The 25,413-nt window shown below is 37.1% G+C and overlaps 1 long non-coding RNA gene across 1 annotated transcript; it reads right to left on the minus strand.

Moving 5' to 3' along the window:
* Window positions 1–2,117: 2,117 nt before the first annotated feature.
* On the minus strand, window positions 2,118–25,413 carry LOC136147360 (uncharacterized). Its single transcript, XR_010659174.1, has 3 exons — window positions 24,998–25,413; window positions 23,783–23,953; window positions 2,118–3,163 (listed from the first exon to the last, which is right to left on the minus strand). It is a non-coding gene; the product is annotated as an uncharacterized lncRNA (long non-coding RNA).

Below are 25,413 nucleotides of genomic sequence, written 5' to 3' on the forward strand. Positions count from 1 at the left end.
ACACATTTTATATGTTTATTACAGTAACCGATTAAATGCAAGACTCTCACTGTTGGCTCAGGTACTGTGGGTTTAGGATGTAACAGACTCTGGATTTAAATACATCATTATGAGTATTTATGTGAGTGGAACTCAAATAGGAAATTAATTTTTCTCAGCACGGGAGAGAGCGCGTTGCAATATCCCTGCTTGTTTATCCTTGCTATTATTGTTATTGGGATTGGCCAATTTTGGTTCCAAGGTTAGCCGGAAATCCCAGCTCTCGCTTTTCTCCTTTCTTTAAACATCTAGCCCAGAGGAAGAAGGCCTTGTAAACACAGTCCAGTTCAAACTCGGCTGGCGTTCAATCAGCTTGATCCTTAAGATGAGATAAATTGCAGTGATCTAAATATTAGTCTAAAAATCTCACAGCTCACTTCCCATCTTCTTCATTTATGGCGAATGAGACTCTCGGCTTCACTGGACACACTGACCCTCCCAGAACCTTTATCCACCGGAAGGGCTGCGAGGGGCCAGCATCAGGTGCTTAAGGAATCCTGACATTGATGGGCTGGTCTCAGGCTGTGGCCGGAGCCTCCATCAGTAGATCTTATCTTCAGTTTGTGTCCATAAAATGCGATGGCTCAAGTGTCTAAACAAAAAGAGCCGTATCCTGTCTGTTGTGCCTGCCGGCTGAAAATCAACCATCCCTCTCCCATCCTCCCCGGGGGGCGGGGCGGGGAGAAATTCGCAATTTCATTCAAGGATGGGACTTGCATGGCTGTAGTCTGCAGACGTTGGAGCGCATGCTCACCATACGTTTCTTTTCTCCCAAAGCGTTTGCATTCCAAAGTCAAAGGCCAAGGGTCCCCCGAGATTTATTTCTCTCTATCTTGTAGGAAATTGCCAAGTTGGTTGCTCTAGTTACTCAGTTCGTGTATCTGTCTCCTAGCTCCGAGGCAGTGTCAAAGCTGGCAAAACTGGTTTAAAAATAAACGTTCAGTTGTATGACTGAGACTTCCTTTAACTACATCCTACCAAATGACTGATCTCACTAAGTTTTTGCCTTATGAGTTCTTTATTTTACGAAAGGGACAGAATTAGCTAGTAAATTGGGCATTATAACAGTACAAGTCAGATTCTCTCCTTTGATAAATAATATCTTGAGAAATTGCCTGAGTTACACCAGAATACATCTTGTTCTGGGGTCTAGTTTGGGCCCATGAGAAGGGATAGAAAAGACCTTCTGTTCTTTTCTTTGAAAATGAAAGCGTTTGAGTACTTGCATTTCCTGAATGCACCTGACACAGGGGAGTTAAAATCTCTGAGTATTTTTAGAACCTTGACTTTTCACTTGGAATTTTCTGTCCAAGGAGTCTTTATGCTTAAAATGCAGCTTGGACATGAATGGGCACCCAAACGGCCCCTTCTGTGATTACTCCTGAAATAAGCTGTTCGTGATTTGCCACTCTATGAGGAAAAAGCTGATGAAAAACGTAATACATCGGAAAAGGCAAATTGCATGCCTAGAAATTTAATTAAAAAGGAAATAACCCTCCCTGGATAAAGGTTGGCAGTCTCCTGCCCAATCCTCTTCATACTCCTCTTCTTCCTTCTCAATCCAAGTACAAAAAGTCCTTACCAATGATATCCATACATGCATATTAATGAGAAAAGGCAGTCTGCTGCAAGTAAAACAGAGGTTCTTGGCCCCTGAAAAGAGGTGAACAGGTTAACTGGTCTATAACTTACAGTATCTCCTCTCATTGACTTCCACTGTGCATCCTTCAACCTGCTCCTGAACTGGTGATGATTTCAAAACCCACACTAATAATCACAGCATTCCCACGTATCTGAATCTCATGTTCCAATTTACAAAACTTCTGCATGTATATTTTTTATGTCATCCTCACCATCACCCTCTAATACAAATGAGTAAACACCAATAGTCTCCTTTATCAGACAAGGGGATTTTTTTTCCCATTTATTTTTATTAGTTGGAGGCTAATTACTTTACAATATTGTAGTGGTTTTTGCCATACACTGACATAAATCAGCCATGGATTTACATGTGTTCCCCATCCCGATCCCCCCCTCCCACCTCCCTCTCCATCCCATCCCTCTGGGTCTTCCCAGTGCACTAGCCCTGAACACTTGTATCATGCATCCAGCCTGGGCTGGTGATCTGTTTCACCCTTGATAGTATACTTGTTTCTCAGACAAGGGGATTGATGCTAAGTTTGCCAGATAAAACTCAGGATGATTAGTTCAAGTTCCATTTCAAATAAACAATGAATACTTTTTAGCATAAGTTATATCCTGATATTTTCTGGATTTTTTTTTATCCTAAAAACTGTTTCTTATTTATCTTGAATTCAAAATTTACCCAGGCACTCTGGATTTTTATCTGCTAAATACATAAATTTCAATTGAGATCCAAAGAAAAATTGGAGCATTCATATAAGTAATAGATGTCAGGATTGTTCCAAGATGTTATAAGAGTTGCAAACTCTAAGATTTGTACATATTGTCTCATTTAATTCTGACAGTATGAAGGTATTCTCCCCATTTCCCAGATAAGGAAACTGAGGGCTCAGGGAATAAGCAATTTGCTCAAAGAGGCAGGATAGGGATATAGTTGCAGACCCATGTTTTTTAAGCACTCCACTGTTTTCAATTCTCTGCCGTGTTTCCGAGCTGGGATTCTGGCTCTTTCTTGTAGAGTCTTCTTTGGTTGCATGTTTCAGGCAACTGCTTTGTGGCTAGTATGGCAGATGTTGCAGAGTCCATAAAGGCACTAGGAGAAAGTCATCCCCAGATGCCCAGTGAGCACTGGAGTGTCAGCTCCCCTTAGTAGAAGCTTCTGCACGAGATTTTGCACTAAGGGTATCCCCAGTGAGCTCCTTGACCCTATCCTGAGAAAGACATCATCACGTGAAGGCTGACTTGCACCAAATGAGAAGTAAGGCACAGATAAGGGCTCCTCACCATATGCCACCGGATCACACTCCTGTGGAGGTCTTGTGGCGAAAAAAGAACTGTGGCAGTGGGCTTACTCTGCAGAGTCAGAAAGACCGAAAGATCTTCAGTCTGGGCTTCCCTGGTGGTTCAGTGGGTAAAGGATCTGCCCGCAATGCAGGAGACACAGGAGACACGGGTTCGATTCCTGGGTTGGGAAGATACCCTGGAGGAAGAAATGGTGACCCACTCCATTATACTTGCCTGAAAAATCTCATGGACAGAGGAGCCTGGTCGGCCAATGTCAATGGGGTCACAAAGAGTCGGGTATGACTGAGCTCAGCAAAACAACCTCATATGTAAACAGAAATGAAAACAAAAAGTCCCAAATCTGTAGATAGGATTGTTGGGTCAGAAATCAAACTACTGCTATACATATTATTTCCAAAAGGGGGAAAAGGGGGAAAAGGGGAATGAGCTTAAAAAGGTTGAAAATGTTGCAGTTTTTGCATCTGTTCAACATCTGTATTCAGAGGTAGACTTCGGAGCTTTTATTTTTTCCTTTGAAGCTTTAGATCCTGTTCGCTGTAAACTGCCAACAATACACAGTATGGGATCTCTGGATACTCAGAGAAGACACATGAATTGTACTCTTGCTGAGCGATCCTTGTACTTATTTATCTGTCAGTATGTCACTGAGTGTTTGAAACATCAGCGCTGAGCCAAAGTTTCGGAGGCTCCAGCATGCTTCCCAACGGTTTTATTAAACCATCAGTGCATGTTCTTTCTCTACTTTCTGTGTAGCTCCCTTTTTAAAATGTCACTGTCTTGATTAATTTTCTGTTCCCTTTCACGTTCAGATGACATTTGGAAAACAATTCTCTCTGGAGATCCAACTTCCCCGATTTCTGACCACTCCATGGCACTTGAAGTCAAGATGAAAATTAGACTCCCCTCAGAATCTCTACACTCAGAAAAGTGTAAGATGCTGTAATTACCGTGTTGTGAGTACCTCATAATCACATGACCAGCACTATGGTCATGTGTTAATAAAGTCAGAGAACATTGAAAACAATGCTAGATGGTATGTTCGTGGCATTTTACAAGAAGGATCACTCTCTTCTCCCTACTGTGGGTGCTATAGAATTGAAAGCAGTTTCCTCTGTGAATGTAAACAAGAAGTGTACTGTAAATATGCATATCTGGTGAAATATTTTGGAATTTTCACTAGCTGCCCTGACTCCTACCTCCACCCCTCTCAAGGTTATGATTTAACCCTGAGGCTGGAATCTGAATGGAGGAGAAAATTTCATGAGGGACGTTAAAGAAAAGGGTGATCCTGTAAGGCAAGGGAGGGGAGATGGGAGAGATCAGAGGAAAAGGGAATTGGGCATTGATATCCTAATCTTCCTTCTCCTAAAAAAAAAAAATTAAAAAAAAGGTGAAAGTGTTAGTCAATCAGTCATGTCTATGTGTAGTATTTTGCAAGAAACTGGCTGAAACTGTTACACATGCTTATGTGATATGCAAGTGTACGTTTCGAAGATCTCAATGCTTCGTGAAAGAGTTGACCTACTCAAGGCACACTTGGAGGAAACCAATAGTCTAATTAGAAATATTAAGTACCTATGTGAACAAAACAATAAAAAGAAACTTTGCCAGATAACATAAAACACCATTTAATCAAATGGAAAGTGGAGATGTATGTTACATACAAAAATTCAATATTATGAAGATATATTTTTCTAAGTGTATCTATAGCTTAAATATAATTCAAATGAAAATTGTGGTAAAATATTTAATGGCACATGTCATGTTTATGCTAAAAGAATATGTACAAAAGTAGTCAAGAAAGTTTAGCAAACTAGAGCATAAATGGAACCTTACTTTATTAGAGTGCCAACCATACTGCAAACTTATAATAAAATTGTGGTACAATTTTGTATAGCTATATCAATGGAATATATCAGTGGAATATATCAACATAATATAATATATATATATATCAATATTATATATATATATATATCAATGGAAGAGAAAAATATATTTAAAAAGGCCCATGTGCATATGATAATTTATTTATGATAAAGTTTACATCTTATATTCACCTGCTTCCCTAGTGGCTCAGACAATAAATAATCTACCTGCAATGCAGATGACCTTGGTTTGATCCCTGGGTCAGGAAGATCCCCTAGAGAAAGAAATGGCAGTCCACTCCAGTATTCTTGCCTGGAAAATTCCATGAACAGAGGAGACTGGAGAACTACAGTTCACGAGGTCGCAAAGAGTTGCACAAAACTGGGCAACTAACACTTTTGCCTACATTTTACATTAATAGGAGAAATAAAATTGTTTAATTTTTGAATTGAATAATTAATTAGAGCCTTAAGAAAAAACAAAATTCAAAGTAAACCTCTATTTCACAGCAGAAAAAAAAATCATTGTAGGTGTACCACAGAAGTACATACATTTGAAACCATAAAATATTAAAAATATTAGAATAAAGTTCTGAGCTACTTTCACAATTTTACATATACATGAAATGTACTTGCTTGGAAGAATTTAATATATTAAACCAATCCATTATATTAAGAGAACATATCAACATATAAAGAGTTAACACACATCATTAAGAAGATAATATACCTCTTTGATAAGATTCATTAAGTTGAATTGAAATAACTTATTTTCTCTTTGTTTTTTAATATAAAATATCTAAATAGATTCTATCTTCAAAGGATTAAAACGATCAGGATAACACCTATGTGAGACTCTCCTTTCTCTTTTAACAGACTCATTTCCACCTTCTCCCCTGCCACCTAGAAATATCACCTTTATACAGTTTGCTTTGCATCCTTTCCAGTGCTCCTTTGGCACATTTATATATGGTCCTTTCTGCATGTAAGCATACATGCATTACTTGTTGACTTCTGTCTTTTTTCTCACTTGAGATATCTTGGAGATCTGTCCATGCTAGGCATTTTTAACGCTTGTCTAGAATCCTATGGCACAGACACATCAAAACTCTGTTGCTGTTGTTGTTTAGTTGCTAAGTTATGTCTGACTCTTGTGTGACCCTATAGACGGTAGCCCACCAGGTTCCTCTGTCCATGAGATTTCCCAGGCAAGAATGCTGGAATGGGCTACCATTTCCTCCTCCAGGGGATCTTTCCAACCCAGGGATCGAACACGCGGCTCCTGCATTGACAGGAGGATTCTTCACCTCGGAACAACGAAGGAAACCCTCTTCAAAACTTGAATAATCACTTTAACTTCATGAACATTGAGGCTATTTGTAGTCTTTTACTATCACTAACAAATCTACTTTGAAAATACTCATGAACAATGTTTCTGTGGCCATGGCAGTAGTTCTTTACAACACATTTCTAGAAGTGAGGTTGCTGGGTCCATTTCCATTTGAGAGTACAAAACTTCCTGTCAATTCCTTTCAACAGTAAAGGAGTATGTATCCTTGCCAAACTCTACTTATTAATATCTTGGCAATTATTGTTAAAATTAGAAACAAAAATTGATGTTTCTTTATTTGCTTTTGTCTCGTGACTTGTTTCATAAAGATATTGTTTTATAAATTATGTTATTTTACTGTTTCATACATTTATTGGCTTTTTCCTGATAACTCACTCATCGTGATTTGCTCATTCTCCTATGGAATTTCCTACTGATTTGTAAGAACTCTTCATATACTAGAATATCAATATTTTGTTTCAAAGCATTACAAATATTTTACCACAGTGAATTTTCAAATACAAGTAGTAGTTTATTTAGGAGTTATGATCAACCTAGACAGCATATTAAAAAGCAGAGACATTACTCTGCCGACAAAAGTTCGTCTAGTTAAGGCTATGGTTTTTCCAGAGGTCATGCATGGATGTGAGAGTTGGACTACAAAGAAAGCTGAGCACTGAAGAATTGATGCTTTTGAACTGTTGTGTTGGAGAAGACTCTTGAGAGTCCTTTCGACTGAAAGGAGATCCAACCAGTCCATCTTAAAGAAAATCAGTCTTGAATATTCATTGGAAAGACTGATGTTGAAGCTGAAGCTCCAATACTTTGGCCACCTGATGTGAAGAGCTGACTCATTTGAAAAGACCCCAATGCTGGGAAAGATTTAAGGCGGGAAGAGAAGGGGATGATAGAGGAAAGATGGTTGGATGGCATCACCGACTCAATGGACATGAGTTTGAGTAAACTCTGGGAGTTGATGATGGACAGGGAAGCCCGGTATGCTTCAGTCTATGGGGTTGCAAAGAGTTGGACATGACTGAGTGACTAAACTGAACTGACTGAGGAGTTTATTAGGGGATAAAGAGAACATAATTAGGCATGAAGAAATATTGATTATTTATTTGAATTGAAGTCCTATATAATACACTTAATTTGTATCAATTTCAGGTTAAACATTTTATGTATTGAGACAGCCTTACCAAAATATAAATACAAGAGAGCCCTTTAGCCATCTCATACTAGCCAAGTCTTATAAGGTAGAATAGCATGGCATGTGGCTGCCTACACTATACTGTCCACAGTATGAGAGGTCTAAACAATGAGACCTACTCAAAAATAATAACTATCGTCTGTCTGCCATGTTCTGTATAATTTCTTTCAATAAAGTTGTATATGTGTGTTTTGGGAGAGGGAGGTTTTGTTGAACTGAAAGTGGGAAGGGAAGATGGGAAGTTGGTTAAAGCAAGGTGTGCCTGGGCATGCTGCTGACATCTGAAGGGTGTCTGGCATCGCCCATATGTTTCCACACATGTCTTAGCCCTCAAAGATGACACTTTTGAGACGTGTAAGGCCAGTTTGTTCTCTTATATGATATTAAATGACTTGTTCAAACTCAAGAACTGGTAAAGAGGATGCTTCTTTCCTTCCCCCTCCCTCTTTTCTATCTCATATGCCTATAATGGTAACTGCTTATCCAATAGGGCATTAAAAAAAATTAGTTTAATCAGATTACTAAATTGATAACCATAGTGATCATATAAGCATAAAAAGGTGACACAGATTCTTTTGTTAACCCATTCAAAAGATGTGTTTTTTTTTTTTTCAGTTCAGTCACTCAGTTGTGTCCAACTCTTTCCACCCCCATGGAGTGCAGCACACCAGGCTTCCTTGTCCATCACCAACTCCCACAGCTTGCTCAAACTCATGTCCATTGAGTTGGTGATGCCATCCAATAATCTCATCCCCTGTCGTCCCCTTCTCTTCCTGCCTTCAATCTTTCCTAGCATCAGGGTCATTTCCAATGAGACAGTTCTTCCCATCAAGTGGCCAAAGTACTGGAGATTCAGTTTCAGCATCAGTCCTTCCAATGAATTTTCAGGACTGATTTCCTTTAGGAGGGACTGGTTGGATCTCCTTGCTGTCCAAGTGACTCTCAAGAGTCTTCTCTAACACCACAGTTCAAAAGCATCAATTCCTTCTTTTTTTTAACTTTTTTTTAAAAAAAATCAACCACTCTGTGTTAGGCAAGTAGTGAAGAGATTGGTGGGAGAAATAAAGACATTGTCTGCCTTGCCTTCAAGAAGTTGACCTATAGGCAAGGGGCTCTGTCTTTGGCTCAGTCTTGAGTTTGGTTCCAGCTCAGAATATGACATCTACCATTTAACAGGAGGGCTATAAATATGTGTTGGTCAGTGGGACTCAGATTTAGGATTTAATGGTCCAGTAACAAAAAGAAAGACAAACATAAATAATAAGTGACACATGATTGTCAATATTCTAATTTAGCAAGTAAGGCTATTTAAGAACTATTAATCAGATAGCAATAGTAAACATATATGGACCCAACATTGGAGCACCTAAATAACTAAAGCAAATATTAACAGAACCAAAAGGAGTCACATTCTTGTATTTCTGTCTCTACAATAATAGTAGGAGAATTCAATACAATATTACTACAGTAATTGTAGGGGATTACAATACTCTGCTTTCCACTTTGGATTGATCATCCAGACAGAAAATTAATAAGCAAACAGAGTCCTGGAATAACATTATAGACCAAATGTACCTAATAGACACATACCACACATTACGTTCAATAGCACCAGAATACACATTCTTCTCAAACTCACACAGAACATGCTCCAGGTTAGGCCATGTTTTGGAACACAAAACAAGCACTAACAAATTGTAAATGATTGAAATAAAATTTAGGATCTATCCTGACCAAAAGAGTAAGAAACTAGAAATCAAAACCAGAAGGAAAACTGAAATATTCATAAGTGCATGTAAATTAATCTACACATTTCTTAACAGTCAATGGGTCAATGAAGAAATAAAAAAAAAAGTCAGAAAGTATCTTGACACACATAAAAATGAAAAACACATGAAAACTTATGTGGTAGAGCAGAACTGTATTTAGGGGAAAGTTTACAGAAATAAATACATTAAGAGAAAGAAAATTTTCATATAAACAATCTATATTTACACCTCAAGAAATTAAATAGAGAAATAACTAGGCTCAACATTAGCAACAGGAAATGTATAAAAAGATAAGAGCACAAATAACGAAATGAAAACAAGAAAGACAATAGAAAAAAAATCAAGGAAACTAGTTTTTTTGAAAGGTAAAGAAAATTGACTAACCTTTAGCTAGACTAACCAAGAAAAAAGAGAGAATGATCAAATAAAACTATAAATAAAATAAGAGAATACAACTGACCACAGAAATACAAAGCATCATAAAGGTTATTATGAACAATGATATGCCCAAAATCGGATAACCTAGAAAAACTAATAAATTCCTATAATACACAACCTTCCAAGATTGAATCAAGAAGAAACAGAAAATCTGAGCAGATCAATAAAGACCAAGGAGGTGGAGGCAGTAATTAAAATCTTACCAAGAAAGGATAGTCCAGAACCAGACAGTTTCCCTGGTGAATTCTATTCTAAGGAAGAATTAACATCTATCCTCCTCAAATCCTAACAAAAAAGTTGAAGAGACTGGAACACTTTTGAATTCATTTTATGAGACCAGCATTACCCTAACAGCAAAGACAGGTAGGCACAATATAAGAAAAAAAAAGAAAAAATAAAAACTACAGGCTGAAAATCCCTAATGAATATAAATGAAAAATATTCTGAACAAAATTAAAGCAAATCAAATTCAACTGCACTTTAGAAGAATCATATGCCATGGTTAAATGAGAATGATCCCTGTGATGCCAGTTTGGTTTAATATATGCAAGTCAATAAAGGTGATATACCACATTAATAGAATGAAGAATAAAAATCACATGATATTCTCAATAGATATAGGAAGAAACATTTGACAGAATTCAACACTCGTCTATGATAAAAGCTTTTAAAAATTGTGAACAGGAAAGTTATACATAAATATATAAAGAATATATATGACAAACCTATAAGGAACAAAATCAATGGTGGAAAGCTGAAAGCTTTTTCTCTAAAATTATGGGTGCCTGCTCTTACCATTCCTATTCAACACAGTACTAGAAATTCAAGTCAGAACACTTAGGCAAGAAAAAAAGTAAAGTCATCCAAATCAGAAAGGAAGAAATTGTTTCTAGTTCTGGATGTTATGATATTATAGATGTAGCAACCCTAAAGATTTCACCAAAAGCTTTTAGAACTAATAAATGATTTCAGTAGTTGAAGGACACAAAATCAGCATTCAAAAATCAGTTGCACTAGTATACACTAACAATAAAATATCTGAAAAAGAAATAAAATAACACAATTTACAGTCATATTAAAAGTGATAAAATACTTAGGAATAAATTTAACTAAGGGGGTGAAAGACCGACCTGAACATGGAAAACTATGGCACTGATGAGAGAAGTTAAATAAGCAACAAAGTAAAAGATATGTCTCACTCATGTGTTGGAAGAACATTGTTTAACTGACTGTACTACTCAAAGCCATCGATAGACGATAAAGTCTCTATCAAAATTCCAATGACATTTTTCACAGAAATAGAAAAAACAGTCCTAAGAGTCATATGGAAACACAGAAGACCTTGAATACTCAAAAAAAGTTTTTGAGAGAAAAAAGAGCAAAGTTGGAGGCTTCCCTCCTCCTAATTTCAAATATGCCAGAAAACAATAGTAATCAAAAGGATGGTAGTGGCATAAAACACACACATGGAGTATATCAGATAGCACAGAAATAAAATCACACGTACAAGGCCAATTAATATTTGCAAAGGGAGCCAAGAATACTCAAAGGGGAAAAGACAGGCTCTTCAAGAAGTGATGCTGGAAAAAACTACATATTTACCTGTCAAAGAATGAAATTGGATCCTTACCTTGTATCACTTTAAAAAATAATTTGAAATGGATTAAAGACTATAATATACTACCTGAAACTGTAAAAACCCTAAAAGAAAATATGGAGATGCTCCTTGACACTGATGCTGTCAGTGAATTTTCAGATATAATGCCAAAAGTACAAGGGACAGACGCAAAAACTTGCAAGTGAAACTACATCAGACTGACAAGTTTCTGTACAACAAAATAATGAATCAACAGAGTGAACAAGCAACCTACTGAATGGCAAAAAAAAAAAAAAAAAATCTGCATATCATATATCAGATAAGAGGTTAATATCCCAAATACGTAAGAAACTCATACAACTCAATAGCAACATATTTTTAAAAATTGAGAAGAGGACTTGGATAGACATTTTTCTAAAGAATGCAGGCAAACAGACAAGAGGTACATGAAAATACAGTGAAAATTACCAATCATCATGGAAATGTGAATGAAAGCCACAATAAGATACCTCTTTACGCCTGTTAGAATGGCTAAGTGTTGGTGAGGATGTGCACGAAAGGGGAACTTGGTGCACTGTTGATGGGAAAGTAAATTGGTCCATCCACTTGGAAAACATACGGATTTTCTCACACAATTAGAACTATCCTATGATCCAGTCATCCCAATTCTGAGTTTATATCTGAAGGAAATTAAATTGCTGTCTCAAAGAGATAGCTGTGGACTTATGTCCATCCCAGAATATTTCACAACAGCCAAGATATAAAATTATAGGGCTTCCCTGTAGCTCAGTTTGTAAAGAATCTAGCTGCAGTGCAGGAGACCCAGGTTCGATCCCTGGGTCGGGAAGATCCCCTGGAGAAGGAAATGGCAACCCACTCCAGTATTTTTGCCTGGAGAATCCCATGGAAGGAGGAGCCTGGCAGGCTACAGCCCATGGGGTCTCAAGAGTCAGACACAACTTAGTGACTAAATTGTCACCAACACCAAGACATAAAATTAATCTAAGTGTTCATCAACAGATAAATGGATAAAGAAAATGAAATCTTATCTAGGCATAAAAAAGAAATCCTGTCACTTAAAATGAACTGAATGGACCTTCAGAGTTTTATGATAAATAAAATAAGTGAGACATAGAAACGTAAGTTCTGTACACTCTTTCTTATATATGGGATCTAAAATGAAAAGTCAAAGTCATAGAAGCAGAGTGGAGTACTGGTTGCCAGAGGCTGCAAGGAGTGGGTGGTAGAGAGATGTTGATCAAAGTGAAACATCCAATTGTAAGATAAGTAAATACTGGGGATCAAAGGTACAGCATGACAACTATAGTTATCAATATTGTATTACTGGCTGGCAAGTTACGAAGAGAATAAATCTTACGTGCTCTTATAATGCACACACAAAATTTTAATTATGTGAGAAAATGGATGTGTTGGGTTTCCCTGGTGGCTGAGCAGTGAAGAATCCACTTGCAATGCAGGAAACTTGGGTTCAATCCTCGGATCAGGAAGATCCCCGGAGGAGGAAATGGAAACCAACGCCAGGATTCTTGCCTGGGAAACCCCATGACAGAGCAGGCTGATGGGCTGTGATTGAACAGCAACAATAATAATGGATGTGTTCACTAACCTTATTGTGGTAATCATTTTGCAAGATATATATCAAATCACCACACTGTATACCTTAAACTTACACAAAGTTGCATGGCCGTTTCTTCCCAATGACAATGGAAAGAAAGATAAAATACAAGTTCAAAAAATTAAAAAAAAAAAAAAGAAAATGTGGTCATACAAGCATGCTAAAAAAAGAAAATCACATGATCATATCAATATAAGCAGGAAAAAAATTGGAAAAAATCTAATCCAATTGTGATTTTTAAAAAATCTAAACTAGGAATGGAGAGGAATTTTCTCAACTGATAAAGGATATTTGCAAAAAGAAAAAAAAACCTGCAAATATTCCATGTTCATTTTATTGCACTTTGCAGATATTGCATCTTTTGCAAACTGAAGAGTTGTGACAACCAGAGTCAAAGAAATGTATCAGCACAATTTTTCCAACAGCATTTGCTCAGTCTGTGTCTCTAGGTCATATTTTGGTAATTCATGAAACATCTTACACTTTTTCGTTAGTATCAAATTTATCATGGTTATCTGTGGTCAGTTATCTTTGATGTTACAATTGTAATTGATCTGGGCTGCCACAAATCATACTCTTATATATAAGGCTGGAAACTTATTAGATAAATGTTGTCTGTGTTCTGACTGCTCCACCAACTGTCTGTTCCTCCATCTTTTCTCTATCTTTGGGCCTCCCTCTAACCTGAGATACAACAATATTAAAATCAGGCCAATTAATAACCTTATAATGGTATTTAAGTGTTCAAGTGAAAGGAACAGTCACATGTCTCTCATTTTATATCAAATGTCTGACTCTTAGCAACCCCATGGATTGTAGACTTCCAAGTTCCTCTGGCCATGGAATTCTCCAGGCAAGAATACCGGAGTGGGTAGCCATTCCCTTCTCCAGGGGATCTTCTCAACCCAGGGATCAAACCCAGGTCTCCCACACTGGAGGCAGATTCTTTTCTGTCTGAGCCACCAGGGAAGTCCAGAAATGATTGAACTTAGTTGGGAAGGCATATAGAAAGCTGAGATAGGCAAAAAACAAATTAAAATTACCTATTCCAGTGAATACATGAATGATAAGAAAGCAAACAGCCTTATTGCTGATATGGATAAAGTTTTAGCTGTCTGGAGAGAATATCAAACTAGCCACAACAGTCCCTTCAGCCAAAGCATAATCCATAGCAATTCCTAACTCTCTTCAATTCTATGAACACTGAGAGGTAAAGAAGCTGCAGAAGAAAAGTGTGAAGCTAGCAGAGTCTGATTCATTAGGTTTAAGGAAGAAGCTATCTTCATAATGTAAAAAAATAAGATTAAGTAGCAATTGATGATATAGAAGTTGCTACAAATTATCCAGAAGATCTAGCTAAGAAAATGAATGAAGATGGCTACACTAAATAACAGATTTTCAATGCAGCCAAAACATCCTTCTACAGGAAGAAGATGTCATCTAGGACTTCCATAGCTAGAGAGACGAAATCAGCACTGAATTCAAAGCTTCAAATTATTATGGTAATCATTTTGCAAGATACATACATATCAAATCATCACACCATATACCTTGAACTTACACAAAGTTACATGTCAATTTTTTCTCAATGACATTGGAAAGAAAGATAAAGTGCAGGGGCAAGTTCCAAAAAAATAAAACTATTAATCATACAAGCAGACTAAGAAAGGAAAAAAATCACATGATCATATCAATAGAAGCAAAAAAAAAGCATTGGACAAATATCTGCAGGTTTTTTTGCTGACTCTCCTATTAGGAACTACTGCAGCTGGTGACTAAGTTGAGGCCAATACTCATTTACCATTCTAAAATTTCTGGGGCCCTTAAGTAGCATGTTAAATCTGTCTTCCTGTACTGTATAAATGGAAAAGTAAAGCCTGGATGACAGTGCATCTATTTACAACATGGTTTACTGAATATTTTAAGCCCATTATTGAGATCTACTGCTTAGGGAAAGAAAAAGATTCCTCTCAAAGCATTTCTGCTCATGGACAATGCACTTGCTTTCCCAGGAGCTCTGATGGAGATGTACAAAGACATTAATATTATTTCCATGCCTGCTATCACAACATCCATTCTGCAGCCTATGGAATCAAGGAGTCATTTTGACTTTAAAGTCTTATTTAAGAAATATATGTGAGGCTATAGCTGCCTTAGATCCTCTGATGGATCTGAGAAAATTTGATGTAAAACATTATGGATAGGATTCACCATTCTAGTTGCCATTAAAAACATTTGTCATTCATGGGAAGAGGTCAAAATATCAACATACACAGGAGTATGGAATAAGTTGATGCCTATTTTCATGGATAACTTTGATGTGTTCAGGACTTCAGTGCGGATGTGGCAGAAATCACACGAGAACTAGAATTAGAGGTGAAGCCTGAATATGTGACTCAATTGCTGGAATTTCATGATAAAATTTAAACAGATAAATTTCTTCATATGGATGAACGAGGGAAATGATTTCTTGCAATGCAGTCTACTCCTAGTAAAGATGCTATGGAGATTATTGAAATGACAACAAAGAATTTAGAATAGTACATAAACTTAGTTGATAAAGCAGTAGCAGAGTTTGAAAGGATTGACTCCAATCTTGATGGAAATTCTACTGTAGGTACTGTAGGTAAAACAGCACTGCGTGTTACAGAGAAATCTTTTGTGAAAGAAAGAGTTGATAAATGCCGCAGAATTTATGGTGTCTCATTTTAAAAACTGCCACAGCCACCTCAACTATGATGTCCTTCAGTAGGTGAATGGATATATAAACTGTGATACATCCAGGGAGTGGAACATTGTCCAGCACTAAAAAGAAATGACCTATTAAATTATGAAAAGACACAGAAGAACTTTCAATGCATATTACTAAGTGAAAGGAGCCAATTTGAAAAGACTACATACTGCATGACTCCAAGTATGATACAATAAAAAATGTCAGTGGTCGCTAAAGGTGACCATGGGGGTCTCCCCTGATGGCCCCGAGATAAAGAATCTGCCTGCCAACGCAGGAGACATAGGTTTGATCCTTGGGTAAGGAAGATCCTCTGGAGAAGGAAATGGTAACTCACTCCAGCATTCTTGCCTGGGAAATCCCATGGACAGAGGAACCTGGTGAGATGCAATCCATACGGTTGCAAAAGAGTCGGACACGACTTAGTGACTAAACAACAGCAAGGGTTGGCCATGGGGGAGAAAGATGAACTGGCAGAGCACAGAGGATTTGAGTGCAGTGAAAATACTTTTATATGATGCTATAACAATTAATAAGTGTCATCATAGATTAGTCCAAATCCATAAACTGTACATCACCTTGGGTGAATGAATTCAAAGATAGACGACGAACTTCAGGCGATTATGATGTATCAATATATAGTAATCCCGGGGGGAAAAATACTATTCTGGTAAGTGATGTTGATAATTGGGGAAGTCATGCATATATGAGGACAGGGGTATAAATCTCTGTTCCTTCTTTTCAACTTTCCTAAAACTGTTCCAAAAATTGTCTTTAATTTTTTAAAACTGTCATCTACTATTTACATTATTTTGAAATCTCCTCTAGAACTTGGGTGGATAGTGCAAGCTGGTCCCCACTCCTAGCCAGTGGCTGATTCAGCTTCTCTTCTTGCCTATGTTCCTTCTACAGTGTAAAGACTTTGCCAACACTTCTTTGGACACTGGGCCCACTCTGCCCATCTCTGCCCGCCACCACTCTCAAAGGTGTTCAGACTACTGGACCTGACATCTGGACCTGAAGGTTTGAAAGCCAAACTATATAGCTTGTCTTTCTACATTACTAAATATAATTGACACTCTTGGTTAGTCTTCATGGACACAGGACCTATGGAAGACATCTGGAATGATTAACCAAGTTATACACTAGAGGGTATACCTTACGATTCAACAAAAGGTGCATTTGTATTATGTGTTTATTATGTCTTTTTTATGTGCTATGCTTAGTAATTAACGTGGGTTTTTCTGATATATGATAATTGGATTAGGACATCAAATATATGACTGAATTCATGGTGGTACTTGAAATGTCAATGGTCCCTTTTGGAAACTGCTACTGAAAATGTCTTTATTCTGAAAACTAGTTTTTAATGAAATGTTTAATAAAGAGTGTTTAATAAGACGTGACCCAAATTTCCATTTATTTGTGCCTAATAAGCTTAGACCCATCCTGAAAAAAATGAGGGTAAACTAGACAGGGCTGACAAAGTCAAATCAGCTCACCCACCTCACAACTCATGCAATGATGGGAAATATGACAAGAGCTCTAATAGTACCAGCAGGAGTGTCCTAAGGTCATGATGGACAGAGAGAGGTACACCCCTTGTCTGGTTGATTTCTCCTTGGCAGCCATGGAGGCAGACCTTAGAAATGAAAACTGGAGCCGCATAATGAACCAGAAAGCATAACAGGCTCATCTCTAAATCAGATTCATCCAGAGAAAGCTCTAAGCAGTGAGATTTGCAAACTTTCAAGGTGTCCACCCTCAGATGATGGAGTTCTAAAACAAGCAAACTGCTAGACACTCAGGCATAGAGAACCAGCTTGATGTGGTTAAAAATATGTCATTTCAGGAACTTCATCTCTAATATCTTTAGTATATAATATCCGAAACCCAGAACACTAAAATTATAATGCAAGTTGTTAACTTTTCTAAGTTAACAATAAAAATATAAGAAAATGATAATAATACAGATGTGAAACCAACAATGAAATCATGAACAGCAACAATGCCTTTCAGATTATGAGTGTGCTTCCTGTAAGTCAGGCTCCATCCTACATACCTTGTTAACTTCTGATAAACACCAGTGATTATCCCTACTTCACTTGCGAGGTAGCCAGTGATCACAGAGAAGTTTAGTAACTTTCTCATAAGTGGCAGACATGGGATTTGAACCCAGCTGCGTCTGGCTCAAATCCTGTGTTAACAAACACCGGAACCCACTCCTTCTGTCAATTACAACGTCAGGAAGAAGTTGTAAATTATGAGAGAAAAGAAAAAAAACCTTGGTATTTTATTTCCAATGATAAAAATTCACTTCTTTAAGGAAAAGGGCCAGCACTTAATCAGTATTTGCTACATGCCATCAAGCTCATTTTCACAATGGTAATATCTACTTGACAACCAGGGTTAAAAGTGATCTTTGAAAACGAGGTCACAATCTAGTTAAAACAAAAATGTCTGATACAAGGTAAGCTTTAATTTAAGTCTTGGTAAACAGCTTGCCTAAAAATGATTTTTGCAAGTCACGTACAGTTTTTCAATCTGTCATTTTGTATTGACCTTCACAGGCCTGAAATATATTGCACTGGACTTGTGAAGCTTATGAGAATGATATTAAAGTTGGTAATATTTTTAAAATCTTATTTTATATCCACTCTCACTTTTACTTCACTGTGTACAGTTCTTGGGAGGAATGATTTTATAGAGTGTTCTTAGATTTCTTGTTAATTAGAATTTATGGAAGCTGATTCAATAAATCACTGTAAAGGTAGAATGTTTATTCAAGTAAAATGCAGTGAATCACATATCCAAAAGAATAGTCCCCACAATATTTCAATGCTAGGTAGTATGTTTTGTTTTACGGTTTTAAGAAAGTGTGTTTAAGGCCTAGCACTCAGCTTTTCAAAATCTGCATATGCAAGTAGGATTTGGAATGACTTACTTTAATTAAATCTTATCTTGTTGAATATAACTCTTCTATATATAATCTATTTCTCCTATTTCAATTTTCACTTTTCAGTAATCTCATAATAGAAATTAATCTTCTTTAAGGTGTGGTACCTTTTGCTTTGTTGGCCAATGTGGAGCTCAATTTGACATCATACATTCATATTTCATAATATTTCACTTTATAGTCATCAATCCTCTACTAATTTTGGGAATAATCAATCGCTGAGATAATAAATAACATGCTACATTAAAAATAACATACAAACAATATAAATATTAAAATGATGTTAAGAAAACACTAGGAAATGTGGTATGCACAATTAGAATCTTCTAGAAAGGTGAAAAATTATATACTTTAGTACTGTAGTCTTTCTAAGTAAAAATTTTAAACAACTACAAAGTGCTTTATAATCACAAATAAAATAGTAAAACTCTTTTTTGGGTGTCATGTCTTTACATTTCACTTTGATAGAATATATTAATTACCTAATCATTGATTTATAATTTTAAAAAATGACCCCAAATTGACTTTTTGATAAAGATACCTAAAAAAGTAGAAAGGAAAAGATTTTCTATCCTAGAATTCTAGTCCAAGAAGATTACTAGTTAACAGGGTGGCTAAAACAAGAATAATTTTAGACTGCAAAGCCCCCCTCCATTTTATAGTTAGCCATAGGGGGATGGGCGCCACATATATAAGAGACTAAAGCAAGAACAAGAAAGAAAAGACATACAGTAATAGAAGACCCAACACAGCAGATGAATGGGGCATAGTTCAGGAGGGAGAGTCCAGGACAGCAGCGCCCAAATGATAAGGGTTGCTGGTCTAAAAGGAGGTAGAAGCTTCCAGAATGAAAGTCTTAAAAGAGTAACTTTAAAAAGTAACTTTAAAAAGTATATGAATGTCTTGAGAGGAGACTGTCAGAGAATTTAATGATGACTTATTGGCAACTACCTAGAAAGTAAGTAAAAGGAAAAAAAATTCCATTAAAAACAAAGGAATTATGAACTCTATGAAAAACAGAAAATTTGTAAGAAAAGGTTTGTTTATTCCCTAGCACAGTGCTCAGCAGAATATATTAGTAATATTACACACTGACTATTAATTAAAAAATACAATATAGCAGTATGAAAACTATTAAAGATGTAAGTACAGTTGGGGGCCGGAGTGGTAAAGACAAATCTTCCTCCTCTTCTGTGGAAAGTCCATTGATAATACTCCAAATTCAAACAACTCTAAGAAGGCGGAGAAGAGGAAGAAATAGTTGTTAAGATGTAGCAACACAAACGTGTTGCTTACAGACAGGAAAGTGAATTCTGAAGAAATATAATATAAATGTTGGAGGCAGCTGCAACTATGAAAGGGGAAATGAAGGGTAGAACCAGGAATGGTCATTCTTAACATTTTGGAGTCAGATATTTGAAACCACTGCAGGTGTAGCTATACTACATATTGTCTGCCTTGTGTATAAATGCATTTTATTTAGGAGAGCAAGATGGAAAGTCCAAAGTTTAGTCTGTGGATAATCATCAAATTTCAAGACATTTAGAATTCTTAATAAGTTATATTATCATTCTATCAACAGAATACATGTCCAGTATCAAATAACATAACATCTACTTGCAATTAACATAGACTATGCATCTAACACATTACACATTTTTAGGTCTCACGTGCATTTTAGCAGTCATTGAGCCCTGAAAACTCAAAAACACGTGAGCCAGGCTCCTCAAACTTGGTTTTACTGGCACAGTGGGATCACAGTTTTCTGAATGAAATATATAAAAACAAACAGCTCGAGGTTTCACGAGTAGAAAACCATCCATACCACAAGGTCGATTTTAATGAAAGTCTCAGTATTATAAAGCTCATAATTTGTTGATGTACATTCCAAATGATGTACAATAAACTTTCAACTTCCTTCTTTTATGCATTTAACTCAAAAACTAGACTGGAGCTGGTTCATCAGGTACTCATCAGATGGGGATTTAGAGATGAATAATGTAACCAAGGTGCCTGTCTCATGATTCTGCTCACTCATTAAGTATGATATTCTAAAATTCTCAGAAAAATGCTAAAATCCCCTTATTGATGTTTTTATATTCCTCAGCCAAACAATGTTCTCAAAGTAAGACCGCTAGATTGGTTTCTTTACTTAAAGGTTAAAAACCTCTTTCAATTTAGGTACAGTCGATTAGAGACAGAATATGAGGAAAATGCATGGCTCCATATCCACAAAAAGACTTTCCCCAAGTACTTTTCATACATCTTACTTGGAAGCTAGAATTCCTTTTCCTCTGGGAATAATACCAGAATGAGAGCAGCTAATACACTGTGTTTGGTGTTCATGGGAACCTATGGCTTATATATGTCTTATTGGCAGTAATCACGTGTGTCTATTTGGACATGCAAATATATTCAAATCATGCTTTGTATCAAAAAAAATTAATAGTGTATTCAATTGGAGCAGTTTAAGCTTTTCTTTTCTTACTTATTTCTAAAGGCACACAGAGCAGTAAAAATACAGATGTGTGCCCAGAGGTTCCATGCAGCTTATGTTTCAGCATGAAATTCCATATTTGATGGCATATTATTTTCTCATTCCCATCAACATTTTTTGCATGAACTGCATTATGCATAGCCTAGGATTTGGGGAGGAGGTGTACAAATTAACTCTCATTGCTGTAAACAATTTGCTTCCAGGTAAAATGCCAAAAACAAACCAAAAAAAAAGGACTTTTGTAGTAAAGTCATTTCAATGTAAATCTATTAAAATCTATTGTAATAAAGAGCTTTGAAAAACTAAACTTTTTTGAAACATTATTTTGAATCAAATACAATATTTCAAAATAAACAAATATGGACAGGCTCTGTCTTGGACATATTACTGCATATGTATGACTTTCTTATTTCAAAAGAATGAGACCTTTTTGGTAAATGCTCTTTTCTAAAATGTGGGAGAACAATGTCTGTTTCAAAGTAGATTTTGTACAGTCTCTGCATTCTCAAAATTACTAGCTTGGTGAATCAGTGCATCCCTTCACAAATATTGTGAGGAAGACTGGTCCCACTCCCTGTCCAAAGTTTCACACAAGATTCATTAGTAAATTTTTTATTTTTTAGATGAAATCAATAAACCCAGTCAATGCTCAATTGTCTTATGTAAGATGTCTGATGCAAACAATTATAACCAAAAAAATAAGTGGTATATTTCATTACAGTTTACACAAAGGAGTTTGGTCCATAGTTCCACCACACACACTATATGCATTTTGTAACTGAACAGTTCCCCTCTCCAAAACCACCATAATAATTTTTAAAATGTATAATTAGAGCACCTGCCTCAAATCCTTTGAAAGGTTTTTAGTTCCTTTCTTGGGAGAAGCGATTCTGGCTGTTTCTTTTTTAATCAAAGCTACTTTGCTAAATTGCTTTCCAACCAGACCTCAGAATATTAGCTAAGGCTGGCCCTGGCCTTGTTGCAATTTGAATATTAACAGTCATAGTTTTACAGCCGATTCGTTTGAGTAATGCACTGCAACTCCCACAATTCAGCCATCCTTCCTCTCCTTTCCTGGCTGGCCCTGGCCCGTGGAATGTTTGCGGGGTGTCACCATGAATGTGCTCAGAGCAGAGTTATATGGCATCATTTGGAGAAACATTGCGTTAATAACCAGAGTTCAAGGGCAAAGGATATAAACGGAGCAAATTACAAGTCTGAACAGATATATAGCTTTTGCTAAAAGGGACATGGGCTGCTACTTTATTTACTGGGCACTGGTTCACTTGTGGAAGGTGCCAGAATGCACGAAGGCATTTTTAAATGATCGCATCACAGTTTAAGAAAACAACACAAATTTTCAGGCTTGAAAGAATGGCAGTGCAAAAATCAACGGGTCTGAGTTTCCTAATGAGAGAATACGACTTGCTATAAAGTACCTCAAGTTTCCGAGGTAATTTCACAGATGATAATATCATTTTATGTGCCACCATGAAGGTACGGTGGAAGAAGCCTGCTGGAAACCTAAATTCAGTAGATCATTTTAAATTGCAACCTGACTCAATTTTGTCCAAGATTTCTTGCTATGATTATTTTAACCAGAGGTTACTACCTTAGTTCAAAATTAACACCATGAAGGAGTGATTTGTAAAAACACTCTATTTTATTTTTATATGTGGGGGCTTCAGGGCTACCTGAAATAATGAAATAAAAATGAAACCAATAATGAAATAAAAAGGGAACCAAAAAATTCAGAAGAAAGGAAGCAGAAAGAATTTTTTTTAAAGGACAACTTTGTTAATAATCAAAAAAGAAATAATTTTCACCTTCTAATTACCAAATATTTTAATTAATATTCTGAATAATACTGAGTATACTGTAAAATATGTGGCCTAATATTTTCCTATTGGTAGGATGGAAGGCTACATTTTTTTTTTTTTTAGTAAAATAGCTTGAAACTATCAAAATGTCCATAAAGCATGGCTTATTTACTCCATTAAAATGTATTTGAAATGAATAAATTCAAACATGAAAATTTTGCCTTAAGATGTCCCTTACTGTAGTATTTACTTTACTGAAATCTAGAAGCAACCTGAATATCCAACAATCGGGAAACGGTTAAGGAAATTACATACATATGCTCCATAAAATATGCTATTATTAAAACTGATAAATAGGGCTATTCTCTACTACCAATATTTTTTTTGATTATTTTGACATTATACAAAACAACCCCACAGAATTCAAATGTACTCTTTTATAAAAGTATTTAAGCATCCAAAAAATAATTTTTTAAAAAATGCATGGATTCATGTGTGTACTTGTTTCTTTTCTTTTTCAGTATATACTATCAGTGTTAGCCTGATAGGATTACTAGATTTCCTTTAATTTTTTTTTTCTGTTTTCTAAACTTAGAGAATTAAAATATAGCATTTGAAAGAGAAATGCATGCAAGTTCTTTTTCCCCCTGATCACTTTTCAACCACAGTGAGATAAAGCACATCTTTATGACATGGTTCAGTCTCACTTACTGCTATTTTAAACGTGGCTTTCATTTTGTTAGTGGTGTAGTGGGGAGACAGAGGGGATTGGTCATTGCTCTAAAGCACAATTAGAACATCTCCCTCACACACACACACATGCATATATATATATGTATGTATGTATAAAGCCACTATATTCTCTGAACTCTTTTGCTCTCAGGGGTGACTGCATCAGCGTTGAGCCAGGACTGCCTTACTCCTGGACACGAGATGTATTACCTTCAGCCCGCCGCTTGTACAGGACGAAATGCTCACGGTGAACCGACCTGTCCTTCAGTTGCCAAAGAGCCCGGATGATACAATAGCTCTCTCCCAGTCCCATCTCCATGATGCTTCACGATATATTTTTTCCTGTTAACCCGTGTGTCTGCTTCAACCCTCGCTCTCAACCTAATGAGTTTTCAAAAAGACACTTCTTAAATCGAATTGCCTAAAACCACTCGCTGTCATCTTTTTGCAAGGATAAACAAAACATATTCAAATTGCTCGTGACTTTTAAACACGTAAGAGCCAAATTATGAAAATTTTACACATTCCAATTTGCAGATGATATCTCTAGAACATGCCTTTCTATCTCATTTTATTCTTTTTGAAAATAAGTTCTGTTAAACATTTAATATCCAATTGTCTTATCCTGCACAGACCATCTAAACTGCATCCCCCTCCACAATTTTTTTAAAACGTATTTTTAATGATTTCACTATTTCCTGAGATGAAAGGATGCAACTGTTCAGGTCTGATTTCATACTGCTTCTCAGGTCCTGATAGAGCATCACTCACAGACACGACAAACAGGAGTTAGAAGCTGTTTGGGAAGGGGAGGCTTAGGGGTTGTTCGGTTGGCAAAATGATTTGTCAAATGTCAGTCTAAAATTCTGCGAGGTCCTTGGCCCTCCACTTTCCCAGAGCACGTTTTGCTTTCTCCCACAGAGATGGAATAGAAACTCATCTTCAAAAATCTAAACGTTCCCAGCCGGTCCTTTTGTGCCTACCTCTCGCTCTCCCGGCTCGGGGCCGGCAGGCTCCGAGCTTGCGCGTTTTTACCTTCCGCGCGCCCCGCCGCTCGGACCCGGACCGGGAGACAGGCCATCCATCACCCACCTAGCTCCCGCCCCGCTCGCCGCCGCGGCCAGTCGGGCGGCAGGTGGGGCCACACCTGCGGGACCGCCCGCCCCATCCCTCCTGTACCCTCCGCTCGACTCTGGGGCTGGCGGTGCCCCGGGGAAGCCCCGCTTTCTCCGAGGCCAGGACTGGATAGGTACGTTCAGGTGACCGGGCGGGGTGCGCTCGGAGCCCGCCGCTGGCGGCCAGGGGTCCGCAGGATCGCGGGGCGATTCGTTTTTGCAGACACCTGCTTTGGATGTTGTGTGTGCGGACCCACGGGCCCTCACTGCGTTTATAGTCTCCCCAAACCGGAAGAATTCTGATGCTTACCTTTGGGAGGGAAGAGTCAGTGAGAACACATGCAAGTGATAGAGTTCTTTGCCTCTGGTCTGTTTGTGATAGTATGAACCAGGGATGGAGTTTGCCAGCCGAGTGTGAATTCGGCATGTCCTCTTGCACACTTCAGACAATATCTCTCCAAGATCTAACTGAGCAATATTAACACTGCACTAATAGCTAGTCTCCATAGGTACCCAAACAAAACCTAACCCATATCTTAAGGGTCATGAGAACAGATTGCCACAATTCAGAAAAAGAGCTGAACCTCAAATCACAGGAAGTCTTCCTTTTCCAAATAGACAAAATAATTGTATCGCAAACACCTTGCTTTGGGAATTCTGAGTTCCTAGGCTGCTCTGTGGAGGCAGCTACAATTAGTCCTGCTAATGTGCTACAGACTTTGTAAC

Source organism: Muntiacus reevesi, chromosome 15, assembly GCF_963930625.1.
Source record: "Muntiacus reevesi chromosome 15, mMunRee1.1, whole genome shotgun sequence".
Lineage (NCBI taxonomy): Eukaryota > Metazoa > Chordata > Mammalia > Artiodactyla > Cervidae > Muntiacus > Muntiacus reevesi.